The sequence below is a fragment of the Tenrec ecaudatus genome, chromosome 9 (genome assembly GCF_050624435.1).
Source record: "Tenrec ecaudatus isolate mTenEca1 chromosome 9, mTenEca1.hap1, whole genome shotgun sequence".
Lineage (NCBI taxonomy): Eukaryota > Metazoa > Chordata > Mammalia > Afrosoricida > Tenrecidae > Tenrec > Tenrec ecaudatus.
In genome coordinates, this window is record NC_134538.1 from 31,299,450 (window position 1) to 31,321,378 (window position 21,929).

Below are 21,929 nucleotides of genomic sequence, written 5' to 3' on the forward strand. Positions count from 1 at the left end.
TCGGTGTTTTGATGAGTCATTCTCTGGTCAGGGCTGATTACCTGACAAGGGTCATAATACTCTTTGGAGCTATTGTTAGACAGAGAAACTCTATTTTCCTTTACTGTTTATAAGAGTGAACTTTATGCACTAGCTGAGAGGAATTACTGAAAGCTGAAGGAAGGTCGAACATGATGGTGGGACAAGAGGAAATTAAAAGGAAATAGAGGAAAGAACTAGGAGACAAAGGACATTTATAGAGGTATAAATATAGGCACATACATATGTAAATATATATTAATATAGGGATATAAGCTTATGTACATCTATTTATATGTTAAGCATTAAAGTAGCAGACAAACATTGGGCCTCTACTCAAGTCCTTCCTCAAAACAAGAATGATTTGTTCTAATAACCTGGCATTCTGTGATGCTCCCCTTCCTAACACAATTGCTGAAGACAAAATGGACCCATAAGCAAATGTGGTGAAGAAAGCTGATGGTACCCGGCTATTAAAAAATATAGCATCTGGGGTCTTAAAGGCTTGAAGATAAACAAGTGGCCATCTTGGTGGAAAGCAACAAAGCCCACATGGAAGAAGCACACCAGCCTGTGTGATCAGGAGGTGTCAATGGGATCAGGTATCAGAAGACCCAGAACAAATAATCATATCATTGCGAATGGGATGGGGGTTGGGGGCAGAGGAGAGACCCAACGCCTATCTGTAGAAAACTGGATATCCCCTCACAGAAAGGTCACAAGGAAGGAACGAGCCAGCTAGGGTGCAGTATAGCATTGACGAAACACACAACATTCTTCTAATTCTTTAATGCTTTCTCCCCACCCCCTCCCCCCACTATCATGACCCCACTTCTACCTTACAAATCTGGCTAGATCAGAGCATGTACACTGGTATAGATAAGAGCTCTTGACACATGGAATCCAGGACAGATAAACCCCTCAGGGACAGTAATGGGAGTAGCAATGCCATGAGGGTAGGGGGAAGGTGGTGGGAGAAAGGAGGAAGTGATCACAATGATCGACATATTAATCCCCTACCCCCTACCAGGGGGATGAACAACAGAAATATGAGTGAAGGGAGACAGCAGATGATGTAAGATATGAAAAAAATAATTTATAATTTATCAAGGGTTCATGAGGGAGGGAGGGTGGGGAGGGAGGGGGGGAAATGAGGAGCCGATACCAAGGACTCAAGTAGAAGGAAAATGTTTTGAGAAGAATGACAACAAATGTACAAATGTGCTTGACACAATGGATGAATGGTTTTAAGAGCTGTAAGAGCCCCCAATAAAATGATTATTTTAAAAACGAAAGAGTGAACCTTATATGTAGCTTTTTCTTCCTTCTGAACCATAGGGCTATTTTTGTTTTACTTATTTTTAATCTTAATCTATATCTTAGCTTCCCAAACATTTCATTTTCTCCCCCTTTCTCTTTCCAGGAAAAAAAGAGAAAATTACTCAGCATCCCTGGCAATTAAAAACTTTTAGACTGTAGCCCACAATCGAGAGTAAAGTGTAGGTATCTGTTTTTGCTGTCCCCCTGATTGTCCCCCCCCCCCCAGGGGGCGGTCTGGCCCACTTTGGGAAACACTGATCTACAGTCTTGACTGTAAGTAGACAATCATGGCGAAAAATTCAAATGACCCATTGCAGTGGGTACAAGACCTCTTTAGCGTATTGAAGAGCAGAGAGGTGACTTTGAGGACCAAGGTGCACCGGCCCAAGCCTTGCTATTTTTAATGGTCTCATATGCATGTGAAAGTTGGACATTGAGTAGGGAAGGCTACAGAAGGATCCGTGTTGGTGAAGAATATTGGAAGTACCATGGACTGCCAAAAGAATCAACAACGCTGCCTTGGAAGAAGTACAGCCAGAATGCTCCTCAGAAGCAAGCGTGGCAAGGCTTTGCCTCATGTACTCTGGCCACGATATCAGGAGAGACTAGTCACTGGGAAAAGGTCATCATGCTTGGTAGAGTAGAAGGATAGTTAAAAAGAGGAAGCCTCTCAGCAAGACAGAATGACTTGGTGGCTGCAGCAATGGGCTCAAATATGACAACACTTTTGAAGGTGGCACAGGATCAGGCAGTATTTCCTTCGGTGGTGCACAGGATTGCTATGAGTTGCAGCTGGCTTGATGCACGGAACAACCACACACAACCGACATCCAAACTTGTTACCAGTGATTAGGAAGGACTCCTAGAGACCCTCCGGGACAGAGCAGAGCTGCCCTATCTATAGGGTGTCCAAGGCTGTAAGCATTACAGAAGCAGACTGCCGCATCTTTTCCCCACAGGGAGGTTCGAACTGTTGACCTTTTGACTAGCAGCTTAGCTCTTAACCACGACGCTACCAAGGCTACTTAATCACACGCATAAAACATAGTACATTAAACGTTGCAAAAGAATGTGGTTTGTGACCAAAATTTTTAATGCCTAATTCAAGAAAGTGGAAAAGATAAAAAACAAAACAAAAACCAAAGTAATGCTATAGCCCAAGAAATTAAATTAAAGCTCTTACTTAGAGATTTTTAAACTTTAATTTGAAAACAGAATTAACCTTATATGGAGATATTGTAAGCTCAACCGAGAACGTATTATTTTATTGGCAGCTAGGGTGGTACAGGTATGGAGGCAGGCATATCCGATTGCCGCAAGGAAGGGGTCAGCCAAGCCTCTCTGGTGCATCCTGCATTCCCTACTCCAGTGAATCTTCCCTACATCTCTGCTGGGTTCAGTAGTTCCTACACGGAGCTCACAGGCAATACTCACCAATAAGGGGTTACTACAAATCAGGATTGGCAAACAGTAAGGATATAGTCACTGGTCTTCTCAGCCAACAGCCAAGTCTCTCTCCATTCTCAGTGTCTCGGTCACATGGTCTCTTGGCCTTTGCCTTCTTTTCCAGGAAGTCAGCCCACTTGTCACTCGGTCCCACAGTTCCGTAGCTTGGAACTGGTAAGGAGCTCCGCGTTGCTCCTGGGAGTCTCTGTACCACAGTCTGGATGCATCTGGTCTCAGCAGCCTCCACCTCTTCAGACAGGGATCTTGAGGGCGCTCTTCCAAGGTCTTCAGGCTTTGTCTCTCTGTTGCTGCTTCAAAGAAGGCTCCTCCTTACAGCCAGGGGGATGGCAGTAAACACTGACCAGTCCTCTCCGCCAGTGCCACACACCCCCTACGCACAGAGTCCCACCCCATCAACCCGGGGGGAGCCACAAGGCTTGAGTAGAAGAAGCATATTGAGAAATCTCACTCCACCACAGCTAGCAACATATTGAAGGAGCTTTAGTACCAGTGTTGGGTGTTAGATTACTAACTACACGGTCAGTTATTCAAACCCAACGATCAATCCTCAGGAGAAAGAAGAGACCATCTGTTCCAGTAAAAATGGAATCTCCATAAAGATGGAGAACCCTCTACAGCAGTGGTTCTCAACCTGTGGGTCGTGACCCCTTTGGGGGGGTTGAATAATGCTTTCACAGGGTCGCTATGGGAAAACACATAAAACATTTCACAATATGGAATTTCATTTTGTGATTAATCACTATGCTTTAATTATGTTTAAATATGTTCAATTTGTAACAATGAAAATACACCCTGCCTAGTCATAATAGTAGCAAAATGACAGTGATGAAGTAGCAACGAACATAATGTTATGGTTGGGGGTCAGCACACCCTGAGGAACTGTATGACAGGGTCGCGGCAGTAGGAAGGCTGAGAACCACTACTCTGCAGGGTTCCTGTATGATTGGAATCAACTCGTTCCCAGTAGGTTTGTTTGCTTGGTTGGTTTCGGGGTAACAGTGAGGGCGGTGGTAGAATTCTCATCTTCCGTGCAGGAAACGTAAGTTTGATTTCCGGTCAAAATACCTTAAGTGCATCCGTTTCCCATCTGTTAGCGAAGCTATCATACTGAACAGGTTTAAATGGAGTTTACCCAGTCTGATTAGGAAGAAAGGTCTCGTGATCCACCTCTAACGAGCAGCCGATAAAAACCCTGTGTGTGGTCCACTCCAAAACCCATGATGGGAACAGAGCAGGCGCTGCTGCCTTCAGCCCTGTTGTGTATGGCGGTGTCAAGGGCCAAGGCCAGCCCATGGCAGCTATCAATGACCCCACATTGGGCTCTCGGAGGAACCAGTGTGTGTTAGTTTGAGGCGCCTCGGGGGTCAACACCGTTGCAGCAGAATACCGGATCTTTTCTAAAGAAAGGGAGTCGATCTATCCTTAGAGACACATGAGGGAAGATACCGATTGGGAGATGTTTTCCATGAGTAATAAAGCTGGGGACATAAGGGAAAAACACATTTGAGGAAGAGGCAAAACTCTTCTTTTGACTTTAGGCTTTACAGCTAAATAGAGACCCGTTTTTGTTTTCTTTTTAATTAATGAATACATTTAATTTACCTATATAACATCACTTACCTTTTCTTGAATTCCATATATCCTATTAAAACTAGTAATATTTTACATTTCAGTTTGTTTTTGTCCAAAGTGTAAGATTATAAAAAATAAGTTCATAAAATGAATGTTGAAAAAGAGTTAATATTACTGTCAAAAATAATTAAAGAAAAAGTACACTTTTAAAAGCTCTACTACCTAGAGGGTTTAAGTGGAACTTTTCTATGAACCTAGAAGATTTCCAATGGAATTTGTTTTAGAGGAGTCAATTTATTATAAACATAATTAAAACACAATTATACAATTTAAAACTCCCGGACCTTGAGCCGGGTTGATAGCTGGCGGGCTCGGCCTGGTGGCCCCGGGTGCTGCGCGCCCAGGTCCACTCCGCGCGGAGCATCTCCAGACCATGGAATGCGTCCTTGCGCTCACCTTCCTTCTTCCTGTGTTTCTTCCTGCGGTCCAGCTGTGTCCTGTCGCACCTGTAGAACTTCAAGAAGCAGGAGTGAGGGGCCGGCCCTGACCCCAACCTGTCTGATCATGTTTCCTGCATTCCTGGACCGTGTCCTTCCGTTGTGGCGATCATGTCTGCAACCGTGACCACCCCGTGATCCCTGGAGGACCACATGCATCAGCTTGCAAGGCCCCACTCAGGGCCCTACCTCGTAACAATAAAGGCGACCGAAACCTTTAAACAAACAAACAAAAAATAATTTAAAAAATAAAATAATTTAAACCTATGCATATTATAAATATTTATACATATTACATACACATTCGAAAAAATATAAAAATACTATAAAAGACAGTTAAAACACTTCAAAATTTTGCATTTTGTTGAAATTGCAAAATCATCTCATTTTAAAGGAATTAATGGTAACAGAAAATAAATATTAAAAAAATAACATTGACCAGTGAATTTTTTTTAATTTCAAGTAGATTCCCAAAGTATTGCTTAATTTCCCACTTTTACAAAAAAAATTTTGTGTACACATTTAGTTTTATTGTAACAAAGCAACTTGTACACTTTTAACGTTAAAGACAGCATCTTTCCTTTCCAGTGAAACAAAAGAAAAATTTTAAATAAACAGGAACAAAATTACAATAGAGAATGTCAATTCCAAAGAAGATCCTACAGGGTCTACTGATTCTCCCATCGAGTGGCAGGGCTCAAGTCATCATTAGGAGAGCATTTTATTTTAAAAGTGTCATCTTAAACTGCAAGGCTGTCCGTTAAACATCACAATTAAGCATGCCAAAGGAGAAGCCCATGTTTTCAAAATGCCACTTAACCCACCCAAACATCTCAAACCCACCCTTTGCTGACCTTCTATAACCCCCTTTTTTAAAGTTGTTTTTCCTTTTTTTTTAAACAAGAGAAGTAGACAGATATATGTTGGTAAATGCTAACTGTCCATATTCACATAGAGACACAGTGTAATCTCTGAGCCCAATGTACAGAGGAAGGAGGAAAGAAGCTACAGGGGCCGAGCACCCTCCAGCTGCCAGCAGGGCCAAGGGAGCAGAGGGTTTTGTTTTCCCACAGAGCACGGTGGTGTGTTGATTCCATAGTTTTTGTTGAGACAGGAAGGGACAAAAATTAATTTGAACACAAGGGGGTAGAGGTTCTTTTCCACTGTATTCTGCACAAGGCATTATTCCCTCCACCCCCAAATAAGTTGAGAACCATGGTGTAGAGAAAAGAGACCTCAAGAACAGGGTGATTGAGCACAAGAGGAAGAAAACAAAAACAAAAAAAGACTGCAACTTGCTCCCAGGGATTGAAGAAAATTAAAAAGGTTGGAATCCATTAGTGTTCTGGTAGTCATCCTCTCCTCCATCCTCCTCTCCTTCCTCTCCCTTGTCATCATCTTCATCTTCTTCCCCTTCGTCTTCATCCCCTTCTTCATCAATATCTTCTAAACCCTTCTTCTTCTTCTTCTTCTTCATCTTCTTCACCTTCACTTTCCTCATCATCCATATCAGGAACCAAATAGTGCTGTAATGGATTTGGCCAGATATCATCTTTGATGACCTCTCCTAATTCATCGGCGCCGGCATCAGACTGGTCGGTAAACCAGGTAAAGACACTCTCAGGTCCGTCATGCTGCCCCTTCCTGCTAGCTTTGTTCTGTGTTTGACTGGAATGTTTCGTCAAGTCCTTTCCAGATTTCCATTTGATTTCAGTTGATTTTGAAGATGGATCACCACTATCATTCAGATGAAATTCTTTGGAGAGAACTTTATTTTCAAAGTAAGGATTTTCATCAAAATAAAAATCTATTTTGTAACCTGATTTAATATCTTCAAATTCTGTCACTTCAGCTCTGGTCAAATAATGCAGAGCCTCTTCATCCTCAAGCAATGCAGACACATGCGCATGGTTGACAAATGTTGTTACCCCAAAATTTGGGATTTTGGCGATCAATTCTGACCTCTTCTGAAAGAATGGTTGGCAGAGTTTGTTATATTTCTGTTCTGCTTTCAAAATCTCCTCACTGGCTTGTTCATTAAGTCTGTCTATTTCATTTTGTACCTCATCAATATGTTCAATTGCTTCCAGCTGTTCTTTTTCTTCCTTGGGGGGGGGGCCGGGGTCTCCTGCACCTTAGACTTCTTCATTTGCGGCAGGCTTGAAGACTGGCGGTTAGGGGCCATGCTGCTTGCTGTCTGCCAGCAGAGCCCAAGGAACGTGCCAAAGAGCCGCTGGCCTCCCGTGGAAACTGCCACAAAATTGCCAACACTTGTCTGTCAGTTTGTTGATGTTTGCTGTGATTCTAAAAGCTACGTCATTGGTATTTCAAATGCCAGGAGGGTCACCCAACGTGAACAGGTTTCTGAAGTTTCCAGACTAAGAACAGACAAGGAAGAAGTCTCCACTTCGGTGGAAGAAGCCGCTGAAATTCTATGCATAACATTGAAGCATTGTCAGATACTGAAAGCTTAAACCAGTGATTCTCAAACTTCCCAATGCCAGGACCCTTTAATACAGTTCCTCATATTGTGGTGACCCCCAACCATAAAATTGTTTTGTTGCTACTTCATACTGTCATTTTGCTACTATTATGAATCATAATGTAAATATCTGATATTCAGGATGTATTTTCATTGCTACAAATTGAACATAATTAAAGAATAGTGGTTAATCACAAAACAATATGTTATTATATATTGTGAAATATTTATTTCTAATGACAAATAAATGAAATTTTGTCTTGAAGCACGGTGTAGCATGGGTAAGTCTTCATGCCTGGTACTCGTATGTGGGTGGATCTGCATGGGGGCAGACCCAGCTGGAGAGGGATAGAGGAGCGGTGTCTCAGTTCCTAAGACCATCAGAAATATGTGTTTTCTGTTGGTGTCAGGCGATCCCTGTGAAAGGGACGTTCGACCCCCCCAAAGGGGTCGTGACTCACAGGTTAAGAACTGCTGGCTTGAACAAAGGAAGCAGCATACTATCAGAGATAGTGCCAGACTATGGGCCCCTCAGGTCTTGAGGACAAGCAAAATGTGATTGAAGAAGAGCTGATTTCTTGGGGTGTAGACCATGGTGATGTGAATCTGGTAAAGTCTGTGGGGGTGGAGCCTATGGGATCTTCGTTTGCTGATAGGGTACAACTCAAGGTGAGGAGCAACAGATGCCAAAATCTTCTACTGATCAGGGATGTGTGAAGTAGGAATTTAGGGAAATGGAAATGGTCAAAAATGAAATGAAATTCATAAAGAGCAATACCCTAGACATTAATGAGCTGAAATGGACTGGTATTGGCCATTTTGAATTTGAAAATCATGTGATCTACTGTGACAGGAATAACACAATCAAGAGGAATGGTATGGCATTCTTTGTCAGAAAGGATCTTGTTAAATCCATCATAAAGTACAATGCTCTCTGTGATAGGATTCTATCTGTCTCCAGGTAAATCCAATCAATACCATCAGATTTATGCACCAACCACAAAAGTTAGTGATGAAGAAACTTAAGAATTCTACCAACTTCCTCAGACTGAAATTGATCAAACAGGGAATCAAGATGCACTGATTGGAATGCATCTTGGTGCATTGGTGGTTGGAATGTAAACGTTCGATACAAAGAGGAAAGAACAGTCGTTGGAAAATATGGATTTGGTAATAGAAATTAAGCTGAAGATCACATGATAGGCTTTTGCAAAACCAACAACTTGTTCATAGCTACCTTTTTCAACAACACAAAAGTTGACTATAACATGGAATTCCCCAGAGGAGATACACATAAATCAAAATAACTATATCTGTGGGAAGACACTATGGAGAAAAATTCAGCAGCTAGAACCAGGTCATGAGCTGACTGTGGAATAGACCACAAATTGCTCATATGTAAGTTCAGGTAGAAGTTGAAGAAAATTAAAACAAATCTATGAGAGCCAAAATATGACCTCAGTTCCTCTCTCATCTGACATTCCAGACCATCTCAAGAACAGATCTGATGCATTGAATAGAAGACCTAATGAACGGTGAGAGGACATCAAGACCATCATTCGTGAAGAAAGTGAATCATTAAAAAGACAGGAAAGAAAGATCAAAGTGGACATCAAAAGCAACTCTGAAATATACTCTTAATCATAGAATAGCTAAAGCAAATAGAAGAAAGGATAAAGTCAAAGAGCTGAATAGAAAATTTCAAAGAGCAGCTTGAGAAAAAAAATATTATAATGAAATGTTCAATGAAGACTCAGCATGATAGTGGGACAAGAGGAAAGTCAAAGGAAATAGAGGAAAGAGCTAGGAGGCAAAGGGCATATATAGAGGTCTAAATAAAGACATTTACATATGCAAATATATTTATATATGAGGATGGGGAAATAGACCTATGAGTCTATATTTATAGGTTTAGTATTAAGGTAGCAGAAGGACATTGGGCCTCCACTCAAGTACTCCCTCAATGCAAGAATACTTTCTTCTATTAAATTGGCATTCTATGGTGCTCACCTTCCTGACACAACCACTGAAGACAAAGCGGGTGAATAAGCAAATGAAGAAAGCTGATGGTGCCCAGCTATCAAAAGATATAGCGTCTGGGGTCTTAAAGGCTTGAAGGTAAACAAGTGGCCATCTAGCTCAGAAGCAACAAAGCCCACATGGAAGAAGCACACCAGCCTGTGTGATCACATGGTGTTGAAGGGATGAGGTATCAGGCATCAAAGAACAAAAAAATCATATCATTGTTTGGTTACCTCCACGATATGATCACTGAAGACAAATGGGTGCATAAGCAAATGTGGCGAAGAAAGCTGATGGTGCCCAGCTATCAAAAGATATAGCGTCTTGTGTCTTAAAGGCTTGAAGGTAAACAAGTGGCCATCTAGCTCAGAAGCAGCAAAGCCCTCATGGAAGAAGCACACCAGCCTGTGTGATCATGAGGTGTCGAAGGGATCAGGTATCAGGCATCATCAGAACAAAAATCTTATCATAGTGAATGAGGTGGGGAGTGTGAAGTGGCCACTGGACATCCCCTTACAGAAGTGTCTCAGGGAGATGAGCCAGTCAGGGTGCGATGTAGCAACGATGAAACATACAATTTTCCTCTAGTTCCTAAATGCTTCTTCCTCCCTCACTATCATGATCCCAATTCTACCTTACAAATCTAGCTAGACCAGAGGATGTACACTGGTACAGATAGGAACTGGAAACACAGGGAATCCAGGGTGGATGATCCCTTCAGGACCAGTGGTGTGAGTGACGACACTGGGAGGGTAGAAGGAGGATAGGTTGGAAAGGGGGAACCAAGAATCTACATGTGACGTCCTCCCCGGGGGGACAGACAACAGAAAAGTAGGTGAAGGGAGACGTCAGACACAGCAAGATATGACAAAATAATAATTTATGAATTATCAAGGGTTCATGAGGGAGGTGGGAGCAGGGAGGGAGGGGAAAAATGAGGAGTTGATGCCAGGGGCTTAGGTGGAGAGCAAATGTTTTGAGAATGATGAGGCAATGAATGTACAAATATGCTTTACACAATTGATGTATGTGTGGATTGTGATAAGAGTTGTATAAGTCCCTAATAAAACAATTTAAAGAATTTTTTAAGAAAGAAAGGGATAGGAACTCACGACACACAGAATCCAGGAACAGGAGTGGGAATAGTTATAGCAGAAGGGTAGGGGAAAGAGGGGGAGAGGAAGGGAGAAAGGGGGAACCGATCACAATGATCGACACATCACTATACACCCCTCTCCAGGGAGAGGAACAACAGAAAACATGGGGGAAGGGAGACAGCAGTCAATGTGAGAGATGAAACTAATAACAATGCACAATCTAGCAGGGGGTTATGAGGGAGAGGAAGGGGGAAACAAAAGAGCTAATATCAAGGACTCAATAGAAAGTAAATGTCTAGAAAAGAATGAAGGCAACATATGTACAAATATGCCTGATTCAACTGATGTATGGATTGTGATAAGAATTGTACGAGCCCTCAATAAAATGATTTTAAGAAAAAAGAAACAAATGTTCAAAGACCTTGAAACCTTTCAGAGAACATGCTCAGCATATCTTAAACTGAAAGAACTCAAGAAAAAATTCAAGCTTCAAGTTTCGATGCTGAAAGATTTTATGGACAAAATATTGAATGACGCAGGAAGCATCAAAGAAGATGGAAAGAATACAGTCAGTGTACCAAAAAGAAATAGTCAATCTCCCATTTCAGGAGGTAGCCACAAACAAGGCTTCAGGAATCAATGGAATTCCAATAGAAATGTTTCAGCAAGCTGTAGAAGCACTGGAAGAACTCATTGGTCTATGCCAGGAAATTTGGAAGACATTTACTTGGTCAACTAACTGGAAGAGATCCATATGTGTGCCCATTCCAAAGAAAGATGACCCAACAGAATGCTCAAACTATAGAACAATATCATTGATAACGCTTACAAGTAAAACTTTGCTGAAGATCATCCAACAACAGTCGCACTAGTACATTGACAGGGAGCTGCCAGAAGTTCAGGCTGGATTCAGAAGAGGACTTGGAACAAGTTAGATGTCTGCTGGATCTTGGCTCAAAGCAGAGAGTACCAGAAAGGTGTGTATTTGTGTTTCATCGGCTGTGCAAAGGCATTCGACAGTGTAGGCCATAAGAAACTGTGCATAACCTTGAGAAGAATGGGAATTCCACATTTCATCATGCTCCTGCAGAACTTGTACGTGGATCAAGAGGTAGTTGTGTCACCAGAACAAGGGCATAATGTATGGTTTAAAATCAGGACAGGTGTGCATCATGATTGTAGCCTTTCACCATATTTGGTCAATCGGTGTGCTGAGCAAATAACCAGAGAAGCTCGGTTATACGAAGAAGGATGCTATATTAGGACTGGAGGGAGGTTTATAGCAATCTGCAATATGCAGATGACACAACCTTGCTTGCTGAAAGTAAGGAGGACTTGACGCACTGATGAAGATCAAGGATTGCAGCCTTCAGTGTAGATGGCAACTCAAAGAAGGCCCAAATCCTCACAACTGGACCGATAAGTAACATGATAAATGGAGAAAAGCTTGAAGTTGTCAAGGATTTTGTCTTGCTGGTATCCACAATCAATGCTCCTGGACACAACAGTCAGATCAAAAGCTATTGCACTGAGTCGATCTGCTGCAGAAGACCTCTCTAGATTCTTGATGCACAAGGATGCGCATTTAGAGGACTAAGGTGCACCTGACCTCTTTTTTTTTAAAACACTTTTTAAAAAAATCATTGTATTACGGGCTCATACAACTCTTATCACATTCCATACATACATCGATTGTGTAAAGCACATTTGTACATTCATTGCCCTCATCGTTCTCAAAACATTTGCTCTCCACTTAAGGCCAAAATACTTTTTAAATGTTTCATGATTTTGTGAGCCACGTATTCAAGTAAGGTTGATGCATCTGTTTCCACATGGCATTCATGAAGGTCATTGGGTGGCATTTCATGCCATTGCCTTGAGAATGGGTAACAGGTTAGTCTCAAATTCACCCCCAGCAATTCCTCCTCCTGAAGTCTCAGGACCCTTCTACTTGATCATCTCTACAAGGTGGCCAGGTTCCTTACCTGGCAGCTCAAGGCTCTGAGAAAGTGTTTCATCCATTGAGGCTGGAGAAATCCTCAGCGATCACCTATAAACTTTAAACTGGAATTATCCTACAAAGCCATCATTAAACAAAATAACAGCGTAGCCCAAGTGTTTGCCTCTAGTGTATCACCCTTATAAAGATCTTTCTATACTGTAACTGACGACAGCTAAACTAAAGCACAGCAACAGCTGGAAAGGCAACAGTCTCAATGAGTGGCGATGGCACAGCATCGATGGAGGGAGGGTGGTTTCAAGAGACCAAAGGAGAAGCAGCAAGGCTTCTTCTGACCTGTGCTCAGAAGTCCTGCTGTTTCATGGGCCCCATCACAGTTGATAGCTTACAACTAAGTCATAGTGACAGCCCACCTTCAAGGACTGGTGAATAGAAACAGGAGGCATGATTCCTTGGGGACCACCTTTGGATATTTGTCACTATAAATGTGGAATAATCCCCAAGGTATGTTGTTAAGCGAAAAAACAAAGGTGCAGAACATGGTGTACAGCATCAGACATTGGTGTAAAAAGGAGGTGTGTGTGTGTGTGTGTGAGTGTGTGTGCGTGCGCGCTATACCTCTAAAAGGCTGAGTCCCAGGAGAAGGAGGAGGTCAAACATACCTGAGCCCTCCAGCCTGTTCACCAATTCTGACCTGGCCGCCCCTCCCAGAGCCCTCTCTACTTCTCTACTGGGTGCACTAATCGTGTGCAGTGGTCTCACAGAATTCATGATATTTATGATAATACTCATGCCTGTGGGGTTTATTAGTGAAGTGCCAGCTTACAACTTGGGAGCAAAACCAGTAAGCCACGACTTAGGGAGAGGATCAAGAAGCATGTAGGCCAACCTCCCTTCGTCATGCAGGCCTCCTCTCACGGTCCTCGTTGCCTGGCCCCTGCCCAGCTCAGGTGAGAGTTACAAAGCTCATTTAGCTCTGCCGAAAGTGCCTGAGGCACCTCATTCTACCAGCAAGCCTCTTGTCTTTCCCCAAATCTAGCAGGTTCTCAGCACAGTGACCCTGGGTCCAAAGGAGGACACACTTGCTCCCAGCTCTTCTTCCTGGGTGACAGTGAGCTCCCTTCGTCTCTGGTAAGGGAAAAAGTGATGCAGGCCACACCTCCAGGAAACTCCCAGCCATGAGATTAAAGCTGAGACATGAGTCAGCGCATTGCATCTCACACACACACACACACACACACACACACACACACACACACACACACACACTCCTGTAAAACAAATGGGCTGTCACATTAGATCGCTTCAGGGAGAATGGTCTCAACATTTCCTAACTGTCACACCACTGAGAATCCTGGCCCAGCCAAGCTGACATACACTTCAATCCATAACGGCAGCAGATGCAAACTAGAACGTGAAGACTTTTTGAACCAGGATCTGAAGAAGATAGAGGTTCAGGGAGCAATTTTTTCTCTGAATGATGCTTCTCCATTCAGGAGAAGATGGCTTCTAAAGTTTGATCAACTCAGAAACACTTTTGTCAGCATCGGAGATCTCGAGTACTTGAGTTAATTCAAATCCATTAAGTGCACCAAGTAAAACTAACACTACACAGAGATGGGCAGACAGGTCATCAACAGACAAGTGGGAAAACAAGATGTGGTCTAACCCTGCAGTTGAATGCTACACAGTCCTAAAGAGGAAGGGAGTCCTGAATATGTTCCCACGTGAAAGATCCTTGAAGACCTCATGTTAAGTGAAATAAGGCAGACTCAAAAGGACAAATAAGGTATGACCCAGCTTATATGGAGCATCTCTTACTCTCATAACACGCTGCCCTTGAGTTGATTCTGGTTCATAGCAAGCCTGCCTACAGGACAGAGTAGAACTGCCGCTCTGGCTTTCTGTGATTATAACTTTCTAGGGGAGTAGAAAGCCTCATCTTTCTCACGAGGAGTGGCTGGTGGTTTTGAACTGCTGATCTTGCAGGCAGCAGCCAGTGCATAACCCACCAGGGCTCCTTATATGAATATCTAGATTAGGCAAAGGCATAGAGGCAATAGCTCATTGGTGGTTCCCAGAGACTGGAATGGGGAGGCTACAGAGAGGGAGCTGGGGAGTCATGGCTGAAGGAGTACTGAGGCTGTGTCTGGTGTGAGGAGATGCTTTTGGAAATAGAGAGTGGTGAGAGTTGCACAACATGGTGAATGTAATTAATTCTACCAGATTATATATAATTATATGCACCAAGTCAAACTAAGTTTTATATGATTTATTTATAATCTGGTAGCATTAATATATATACATCAATACACATATATAGTTGAAATGACCTATATATATGATCATTATATATATATATTGTGTGTATATAGGGCATATATTATATATAAGTGCATATACATTTTTCCACAATAAGTTTTTTTTATCTTTTTTTAAATTTTTTAATTTTATTTATTTTTTTACATTTTATTAGGGGCTCATACAACTCTTATCACAATCCATACATATACATATACATACATCAATTGTATAAAACACATCCGTACATTCTTTGCCCTAATCATTTTCTTTTTTTTAAAAATCTTTTTATTGGGGCTCATAAGGCTCTTATCACAGTCTGTACATACATCAAATGAGCAAAGCACCCTTATACATTCGTTGCACTCATCACTCTCATAATTCACCTTCCACTTGGGTTCCTGGAATCAGCTCGGTTTCCCTTTTTTTCCCCCCATCCCCCATCCCCCTCCCTCCCCGATCCCACCCCTGGTCCCTTGATAGTTTATAAATAATTATTATATCTTATCTTACACTCCCCGGCGTCTCCCCTCACCCGCCTCCCCCTTGCCAATCTCCCAGAGAGGAGGTTACACATAGATCTCCGAGATCGGTTCTCCCTTTCTACATGCCCTTCCCTCCTGGTGTCGCCACTCCCACCGCTGGTGTTGAAGGGTTCGTCTGTCCTAGATTCCCTGTGCCTCCAGATCCCCACTGCACCGCTGTACATCCTCTGGTACAACCAGCTCCGCAAGGCAAGGTAGGATTGGGGTCATGATGATTGGGAGGGGAGGAAGCGTTCAGGAACTAGAGGAAGGTTTTGAGTTTCATTGTTGTTACACTGAACCCTGTGTGGCCCATCTCCTCCTCACTACCCCTCTGGAAGGGGTGTTCAGCTCTCTACAGGTGGGCATTGGGTCCCCATCATGCACTCCCCCTCTTTCACGGTGATGTGATTCTCACCACCACCCCACCTTTGATGTTGGAGACCTGGTCTCCTCTGTCCTTCATGGTCACCTATGTTGGTGTGCTGCTTCCGTGTGGGCTCGGTTGCTTCTGGGCTAGATGGCCGCTTGTTTGCTTTCAAGCCTTTAAGTCCCCAGACGCTATATCTCTCAGTAGCCGGGCACCATCCGCCTTCTTCACCACTCTTGCTTATGCACACTTTCGTCTTCAGCCATTATGTGAGGAAGGTGATCACACAATGATTGTTTTTGTTCCTTTGTATCTGCTACATGGTCCATTCAACACCTTGTATTCGCTTAGGCCGTGTGCTTCTTCTCTGTGGGCTTTGTTGCTTCTGAGCTAGATGGCCGCTTATTTGCCTTCAAGCCTTTAAGACCCCAGACGCTATATCTTTTTTTGATAGCCGGGCATCATCAGCTTTCTTCACCACATTTGCTTACACACACGGCTGTCTTCAGTGATCATGTCGGGAAGATGGGTATCTTGCAATGGCTGCTTAGCAGGGCGAGGTGCTATTGTATTGGGGGATTCCACAATAAGTTTTTAAAGAAGCATTATTTTTTTACTGATAACACTCCTGATACATCATGAAAATGAAATGTTTACATAACTGTTTGTATGGCACTTACTTTATGAATATATATTTATACACACTCACATAAATTAAGTCACTTGCAGCAATAGACACCAAGGCAAAATCGATACTTATCTGTAGATGGTATCATAAGTGAGTTTTGCTTATTATGTGTGTATGTATTTGCATCTGTGTGTTTGCTGATCTTTCTGTAATAAGCCTTTATAGCTTTTCTAATAAGAAATAAAGTCCTAGTACTGATCCAGGAATAAACCAACAGATCAATGAATCAGGAGAGAAAATTGGAAAAGAGATTCAATAAATAGAAGAATCTGTTGTATTATCAAGGTAGATTTCACATCATGGTAGGGGAGACAGACAGCTCAATACATTTCATCGGTTCCAGTGGCTAACAATTTGGGTGATCAAGCTGAGCTTTCTGTTGTGGCTGGTAGATGCCACTGAGTTAGTTCTGACTTGTGGTAACTCTATGTACACTGCCCAGTCCTGTGCCTTGCTCACAATTGGCATTACGTTTGAGTCCATTGTTTCAGCCACTGTGTCAGTCCCTCTGGTTGAAGGTTTTCCACTTGTTCGCTGACCCTCTATTTTACCCTCTGCAACGTCTGGTCCCTTCCTGATGACGTGTTCGCAGTAAGCACCTCTCCATCCTCATTTCTAAGGGGAATTCTGGCTGCATTTCTTTAAAGCAGATGTACCTGTTCTTCTGACCATCCATGGAAATGTTCATATTCTTCAATAAACACTGTCATTCGGATGCATCCATTCTTCTCTGTGCTCCGTGGTCAGTGTCCAGTTTTCACATACAGTGTGCTAAAGGAACTCTCACAGTAAACAAACAAACAAACAAACACAGAATGTTTAATCACATTGAGTGGGTAAAAACAGGTACATTTTAAAAGAAAATGTACGCAAGTACTTCCATACTCTTAAAGGACAGGTCTTTCTAACCCACAAGGACCCCTACTGTTGCCAAGCTGGGCACAAGAGGAGAAAGTGGCCGAGTTGGAAATATCAAAATACAATGTATGCATTTAAAAGGCCATCCCAAGTCCCCACCAATAACAACTATAACCTGCCTAGGGGGCGGGGGGCGGGGCAATGCACATGAAACGTGCACTGCCTAGTAATAAAACCTATACAACGTACCGGAGTATGTAAAAGCAGACCTGGGGAAAATGAAGTGCTCAGTGGAGGCTAGTAGAATTTATTCACCGCAGCTTTGCTTTTAATAGAACAAAGAGAGACAATCTAAATGTTCGTGACTAGATAAAGCCTTGTGATTGAGTGTCATGCAGTGGGTAAAAATAATACACTAGTTCTGTGTGTACTTCTGCTTCTCTTAGGCCTCTCAGCCCCTCCCAAGCCCGACCTGGGAGGAGGTGATAAGCTTGAAATGGACCCTGCTTAGAAGGGTGTAGGGTCAATGTGTTAAGAGGACATGCCCATGCGGGATCTTCCTGTGGGCTGCCTCCATCCACTGTCCTGTGGTTCTCCGAAGCTCACAGGCTAAGTTGGGGTGGGACTGGCCATACCTCACCTTCTGACCTTACACAGGGATTGCTTATCTACTCCATGTCTCCAGATGACCAGCCTCAGCTCATACTCTATGTCTGGTTCGATCCAGCTTCTACTCCACAGTCCTGAATGAGGCTGCGACAGCCAAGGCCTGATCTGTGAGTTCAGATCTTGTTAGGCCTCCTGACCAGAAAACAAAAGACAATGCATGCTCACGAGGTTGTGACATGACTGACCATTGGCAATGTGCGCTGGCAAGGTTGTGAGGTGACTGACAGGAACAATGCATGGTCATTACTTTGCAGCCTCCGGCTAGTGTCGCACCTTAGCAGCATGGTGCAGGATGAAACTGCTCCAAGAGCCCAAGGGTTAAACCTAGATGATGCAGACAGCGGAAGCCAACACAAACTAGCAAGGGAGACAGAGTAGCACCATGGTTACAATCTGATTTGTTGGGTTTTTTTTCTAACACTTAACTTTAGTAGAAGTTTCCATAGCCAATTAGTTTTCCAATCAATAATCCACAGAGGAAGAGTTCCCTAACATTGGTTGCAACCCCCACAATGTGTCAGCACTCTCCCTCTTTCGTCCCTGGGTTTCCTCATTTCTTGTTCCTGTCCCTCCTTGCCCTCTCATCTTGGGCTTTGGGCACATGCTGTCCTGTGAGTCGCATGTGGTCGGTTATTCTAGGAAGCATGTTCTTCATGGGCGTTAGTGTTTGCTTTATGGTGCTATGCTGACATCAAGAAGGGTCTGTAGTCTCAAGTTAGGCATTGACCCAGGGCAATGGTCTTTGGGGCTCCTCTAGTCTCTTTTCTTGGGGGGGGGATACAGAATGAATTTAATGAAATGAAGAGGAAGTCAATAGCTTTACTAGTCCTGGTGAAAGATGGTGGGGGAGGTGTACTAGTAATGAGGGGAAAAGGGAAGTTCAGAAACACGAAAGGGAAGCTGCTCCACTCTGAGAAGAGATGGAAGCAAGGGACTGTCATTCTTCATACGGAGCCTAGAGAGCGAGTCCCTAAAGGGGAGTGACCCCCTTCTTGTTCCTTCTGAGACCCGATCAAGAGGAAGACTATGATGGATACAGGCAGTAGGTCTCGCTGATCACTTGTCTTTCTTAGCAGCATCCTCCTCTGCAACTCCCCCCTTACGGTTTTCATTTAGGCCTGGTGACTGAAGAGACTGGCCTTTTTAAAGAAAGCACAGTGTAGTCCATGGTGTAGAGTAAGCAAATGAGCATGCATCGTCCTCAGGCCACAGTGATTGGTTAGGGATGGATGTATATCTCAGGCTGACCTGAGCAGAGTGGATCTAAAGGGCTTATGCTGGGAGCCCCGTCACAAAGAACCCCCACTTAACGAGGGCACATGGAACCCCAGGAGCGCTGGCAGTCACGAGGTGGCCGGCCTTAAGGTGATCCTACAGAAAGTGGAGCATAAAGAATAAAATAAATTAGGTACTTTGACATAGACTGAGCTCCTGGATCAAGCTTCACCTGGAGCCAACCCTAACCTCTGAAGTTTACAGGTATCTGTGACAATAAAGCCTTTTGATTCTTAAGCCAGTTTGAGTTGGGTTTTTTTATGATTTAAAACCAAGATTCCTAAGCTTTACATCCATCATACTTATCCTACCTAGCCCTATCTTCCCACAGATTAGCACAGGGATCCAGGTAAGAAGGTCACTAGAGTTTTGTTAGTGACATAGAAGGCAAAGGTATCAAGCTGGCGGGGTCAGAGGCAAGACGAGGTGACTCAGCAGCTGTACAGAGAATGGGTCAAATGAGAAGCAAGTGCAAAGGGGCTTCTACTAAGCAGGCAGAGTTGACATATGTATGTATACACACTTAAATTCTCTTCCCCACCTTTCACGAGGGGGTTGCTTTGGGGTCCTTCCAGTCATGGGGTAAGGGACTTGGAAGCACATGCCCCTTGAAGCCTTTGCTATCCTGTGTGGCACTCTCTGCCTCTCCCTTTCCCAACGGAAGGGCCTCTTTTTGGGCTTCTACTGCCCTTGATGACACTCACTTTGGGGGTGACAATAATTTTCTCCCCTGCTTCTTTGGCATGTCGAGAACTAGAGCCCCTTACTCCTTTGGGAATAGCGCCATCTTCCTGACCCTGGGCAAGCACTGTTCCCCTCTCGGCCTCACCCTTTAGCCCTGTCCCCTCCGACCCTCCCGAGGTGTTGCTTGCCCCTCCAGAGCACCATGTCTCCAGTGGTAACCTTGACCGGGCAGAGTCGGGGGCAGCTGCTGACTTCTCCGGGGGTAGAATTCCTTTCCCCCGCTTCCACCTGATTTTTATCGAGGACTCCCCCACCTTCTTTTGGCATCAGCTCCTACATCCTCTCCATCCTGCTTCGCTGCTTTTGTTGGCAGGCCCTGCCCCCTGGCCTCCCTCACAGGTCCTTCAGCGGTCCTCTTGACGCCCTTGTCATGGGGTCCCGGGTCGCTGGCTGTGCCTACCTCCCTGTTCTCCATGCTTCAGGCTGAGGGAGACCCACAGGTGGAGCTCACCAGTCCCAGGAAAAGGCGGGACAGATGGTAAGGTCATGCTAATGATGGGCACTGCCGCCTGAGGAACCCCAGCCCTGCTGGGCAAAGGCAATGTAGCCACTTTTAAGGGGCCTTGAGAGAGCTTGGGGCCAGAATAGGTGGAGAGACTCGAATTGACTGGATATGTGAGCAAGAGGTCCGGGGGAGGAGCAGAGGGAGTCGAGCCACCAGGGACTTAGCTTGGGGGTCACTGGCTGCTGGGGCCGGGCTCTCGACTACACTCTTCTCCCGTTCTCCACGCCCTAGGGGGCCAGGCCCAGCCTGGGCTTCCAATTCCTTGGAAGGCTGGGCTGGTCCCTCTGATTTCTTCGGGTTCCGCCCTCCAGGTTCTCTACACCGCTCTTGGATTTCGATAACCGTTCTCGGGGGCCATGTTCATCCTCTTCAGCAAGCCCCATGGCCTGGAGCACATGCGCATGGGCGGATCTGGCAGAGATGAGGTGCTGCTGAAGCAGGAAGCGGGCGACCTCTACGATGGAACTGAAGGACCGTTTCAGGATTGGCTCTGGCCAGTCACAGGTCAGGGCGCAGGCTGCATCTACCAGTTCATCCCGCGGTGCCTGGGTCACTTCTGGGCCCATTTCTGGGCTCTCGGGGCCCTTCAGGTCAAGTCCGGGCAGGGGTGGCATACATACCATGGGCTTTTTTCGTATGCCACTGTAGCAATATTTGGACTGGCCCTGGCCACCCAGCCTCCGGGCCTTGATGTCAGGGAAAATCTCTCTGATGGCTTTGCCAAAGTTGGCTGTGCTGAGTGGGCTGCAACAGGCGAGGCTCGTGCACAGTTTGCTTTGGCAGACAGGTGTCTGTGTGCTCTTCCAGGTGGTTGCGGATCCACTTATAAGCATACATATACTCCTCGTCGCTGAGTGTGCTGGCCTCTGAGCTTTTGTCTCCAGTGCTGGGCCCTGAGGGGAGCTGAAGGTAGAGATACAGCTTGTCGTTGTCTGAGAATTTCTGTACATCTTGCAGAATCCCCTCCACTTTGTTCGCAAGGCCTTGGAAATGGTAGCTTGGAGCCTCTGAAGAAGGGTGGTGGGCTCACCCGCCTCCGCATTACCTGGGGGGGGGGGGCTCGGGGAGCCCTCCCCCCAGCCTTCGGGCTCTTAGAATCAGGTTCGTCTTCTGTCATCCCAGCACGAGGGCTCGTAGCCACCTTCACTCCAGCCCAGCCCCACGGTCCTGGCTCGGCCGGCTCGTGCGTTGCTTTATTTTCTTTTTTCCTGAATCTCCTCTAGTCTCTTTCAGAGCAATGTCTGATATTTTTCTTTTGGCTTTTTTCAAAAATCCATTCTATTATTTTCTATTCTTAAGAGTGGTTGGTCTGGCTAGACCAGAGGATGTACACTGGTACAGATAGGAGCTGGAAACACAGGGAATCCAGGGTGGATGATCCCTTCAGTACCAGTGGTGAGAGTGGCCATACTGGGAGGGTAGACGGAGAGTGGGTTGGAAAGGGGGAACAGATTACAAGAATCTACATGTGACCTCTTCCCTGGGGTATGGACAACAGAAAAGTGGGTGAAGGGAGATGTCGGACAGGGCATGATATGACAAAATAATAATTTATAAATT

General features: G+C 44.5%; 2 pseudogenes; both read right to left on the minus strand.

The window, feature by feature from the left end:
• Positions 1–6,192: 6,192 nt before the first annotated feature.
• Positions 6,193–12,881, minus strand: LOC142457185 (protein SET-like; annotated as a pseudogene).
• Positions 12,882–20,232: 7,351 nt separating this feature from the next.
• On the minus strand, positions 20,233–21,486 carry LOC142457187 (DNA-binding protein RFX5 pseudogene; annotated as a pseudogene).
• Positions 21,487–21,929: the final 443 nt, after the last annotated feature.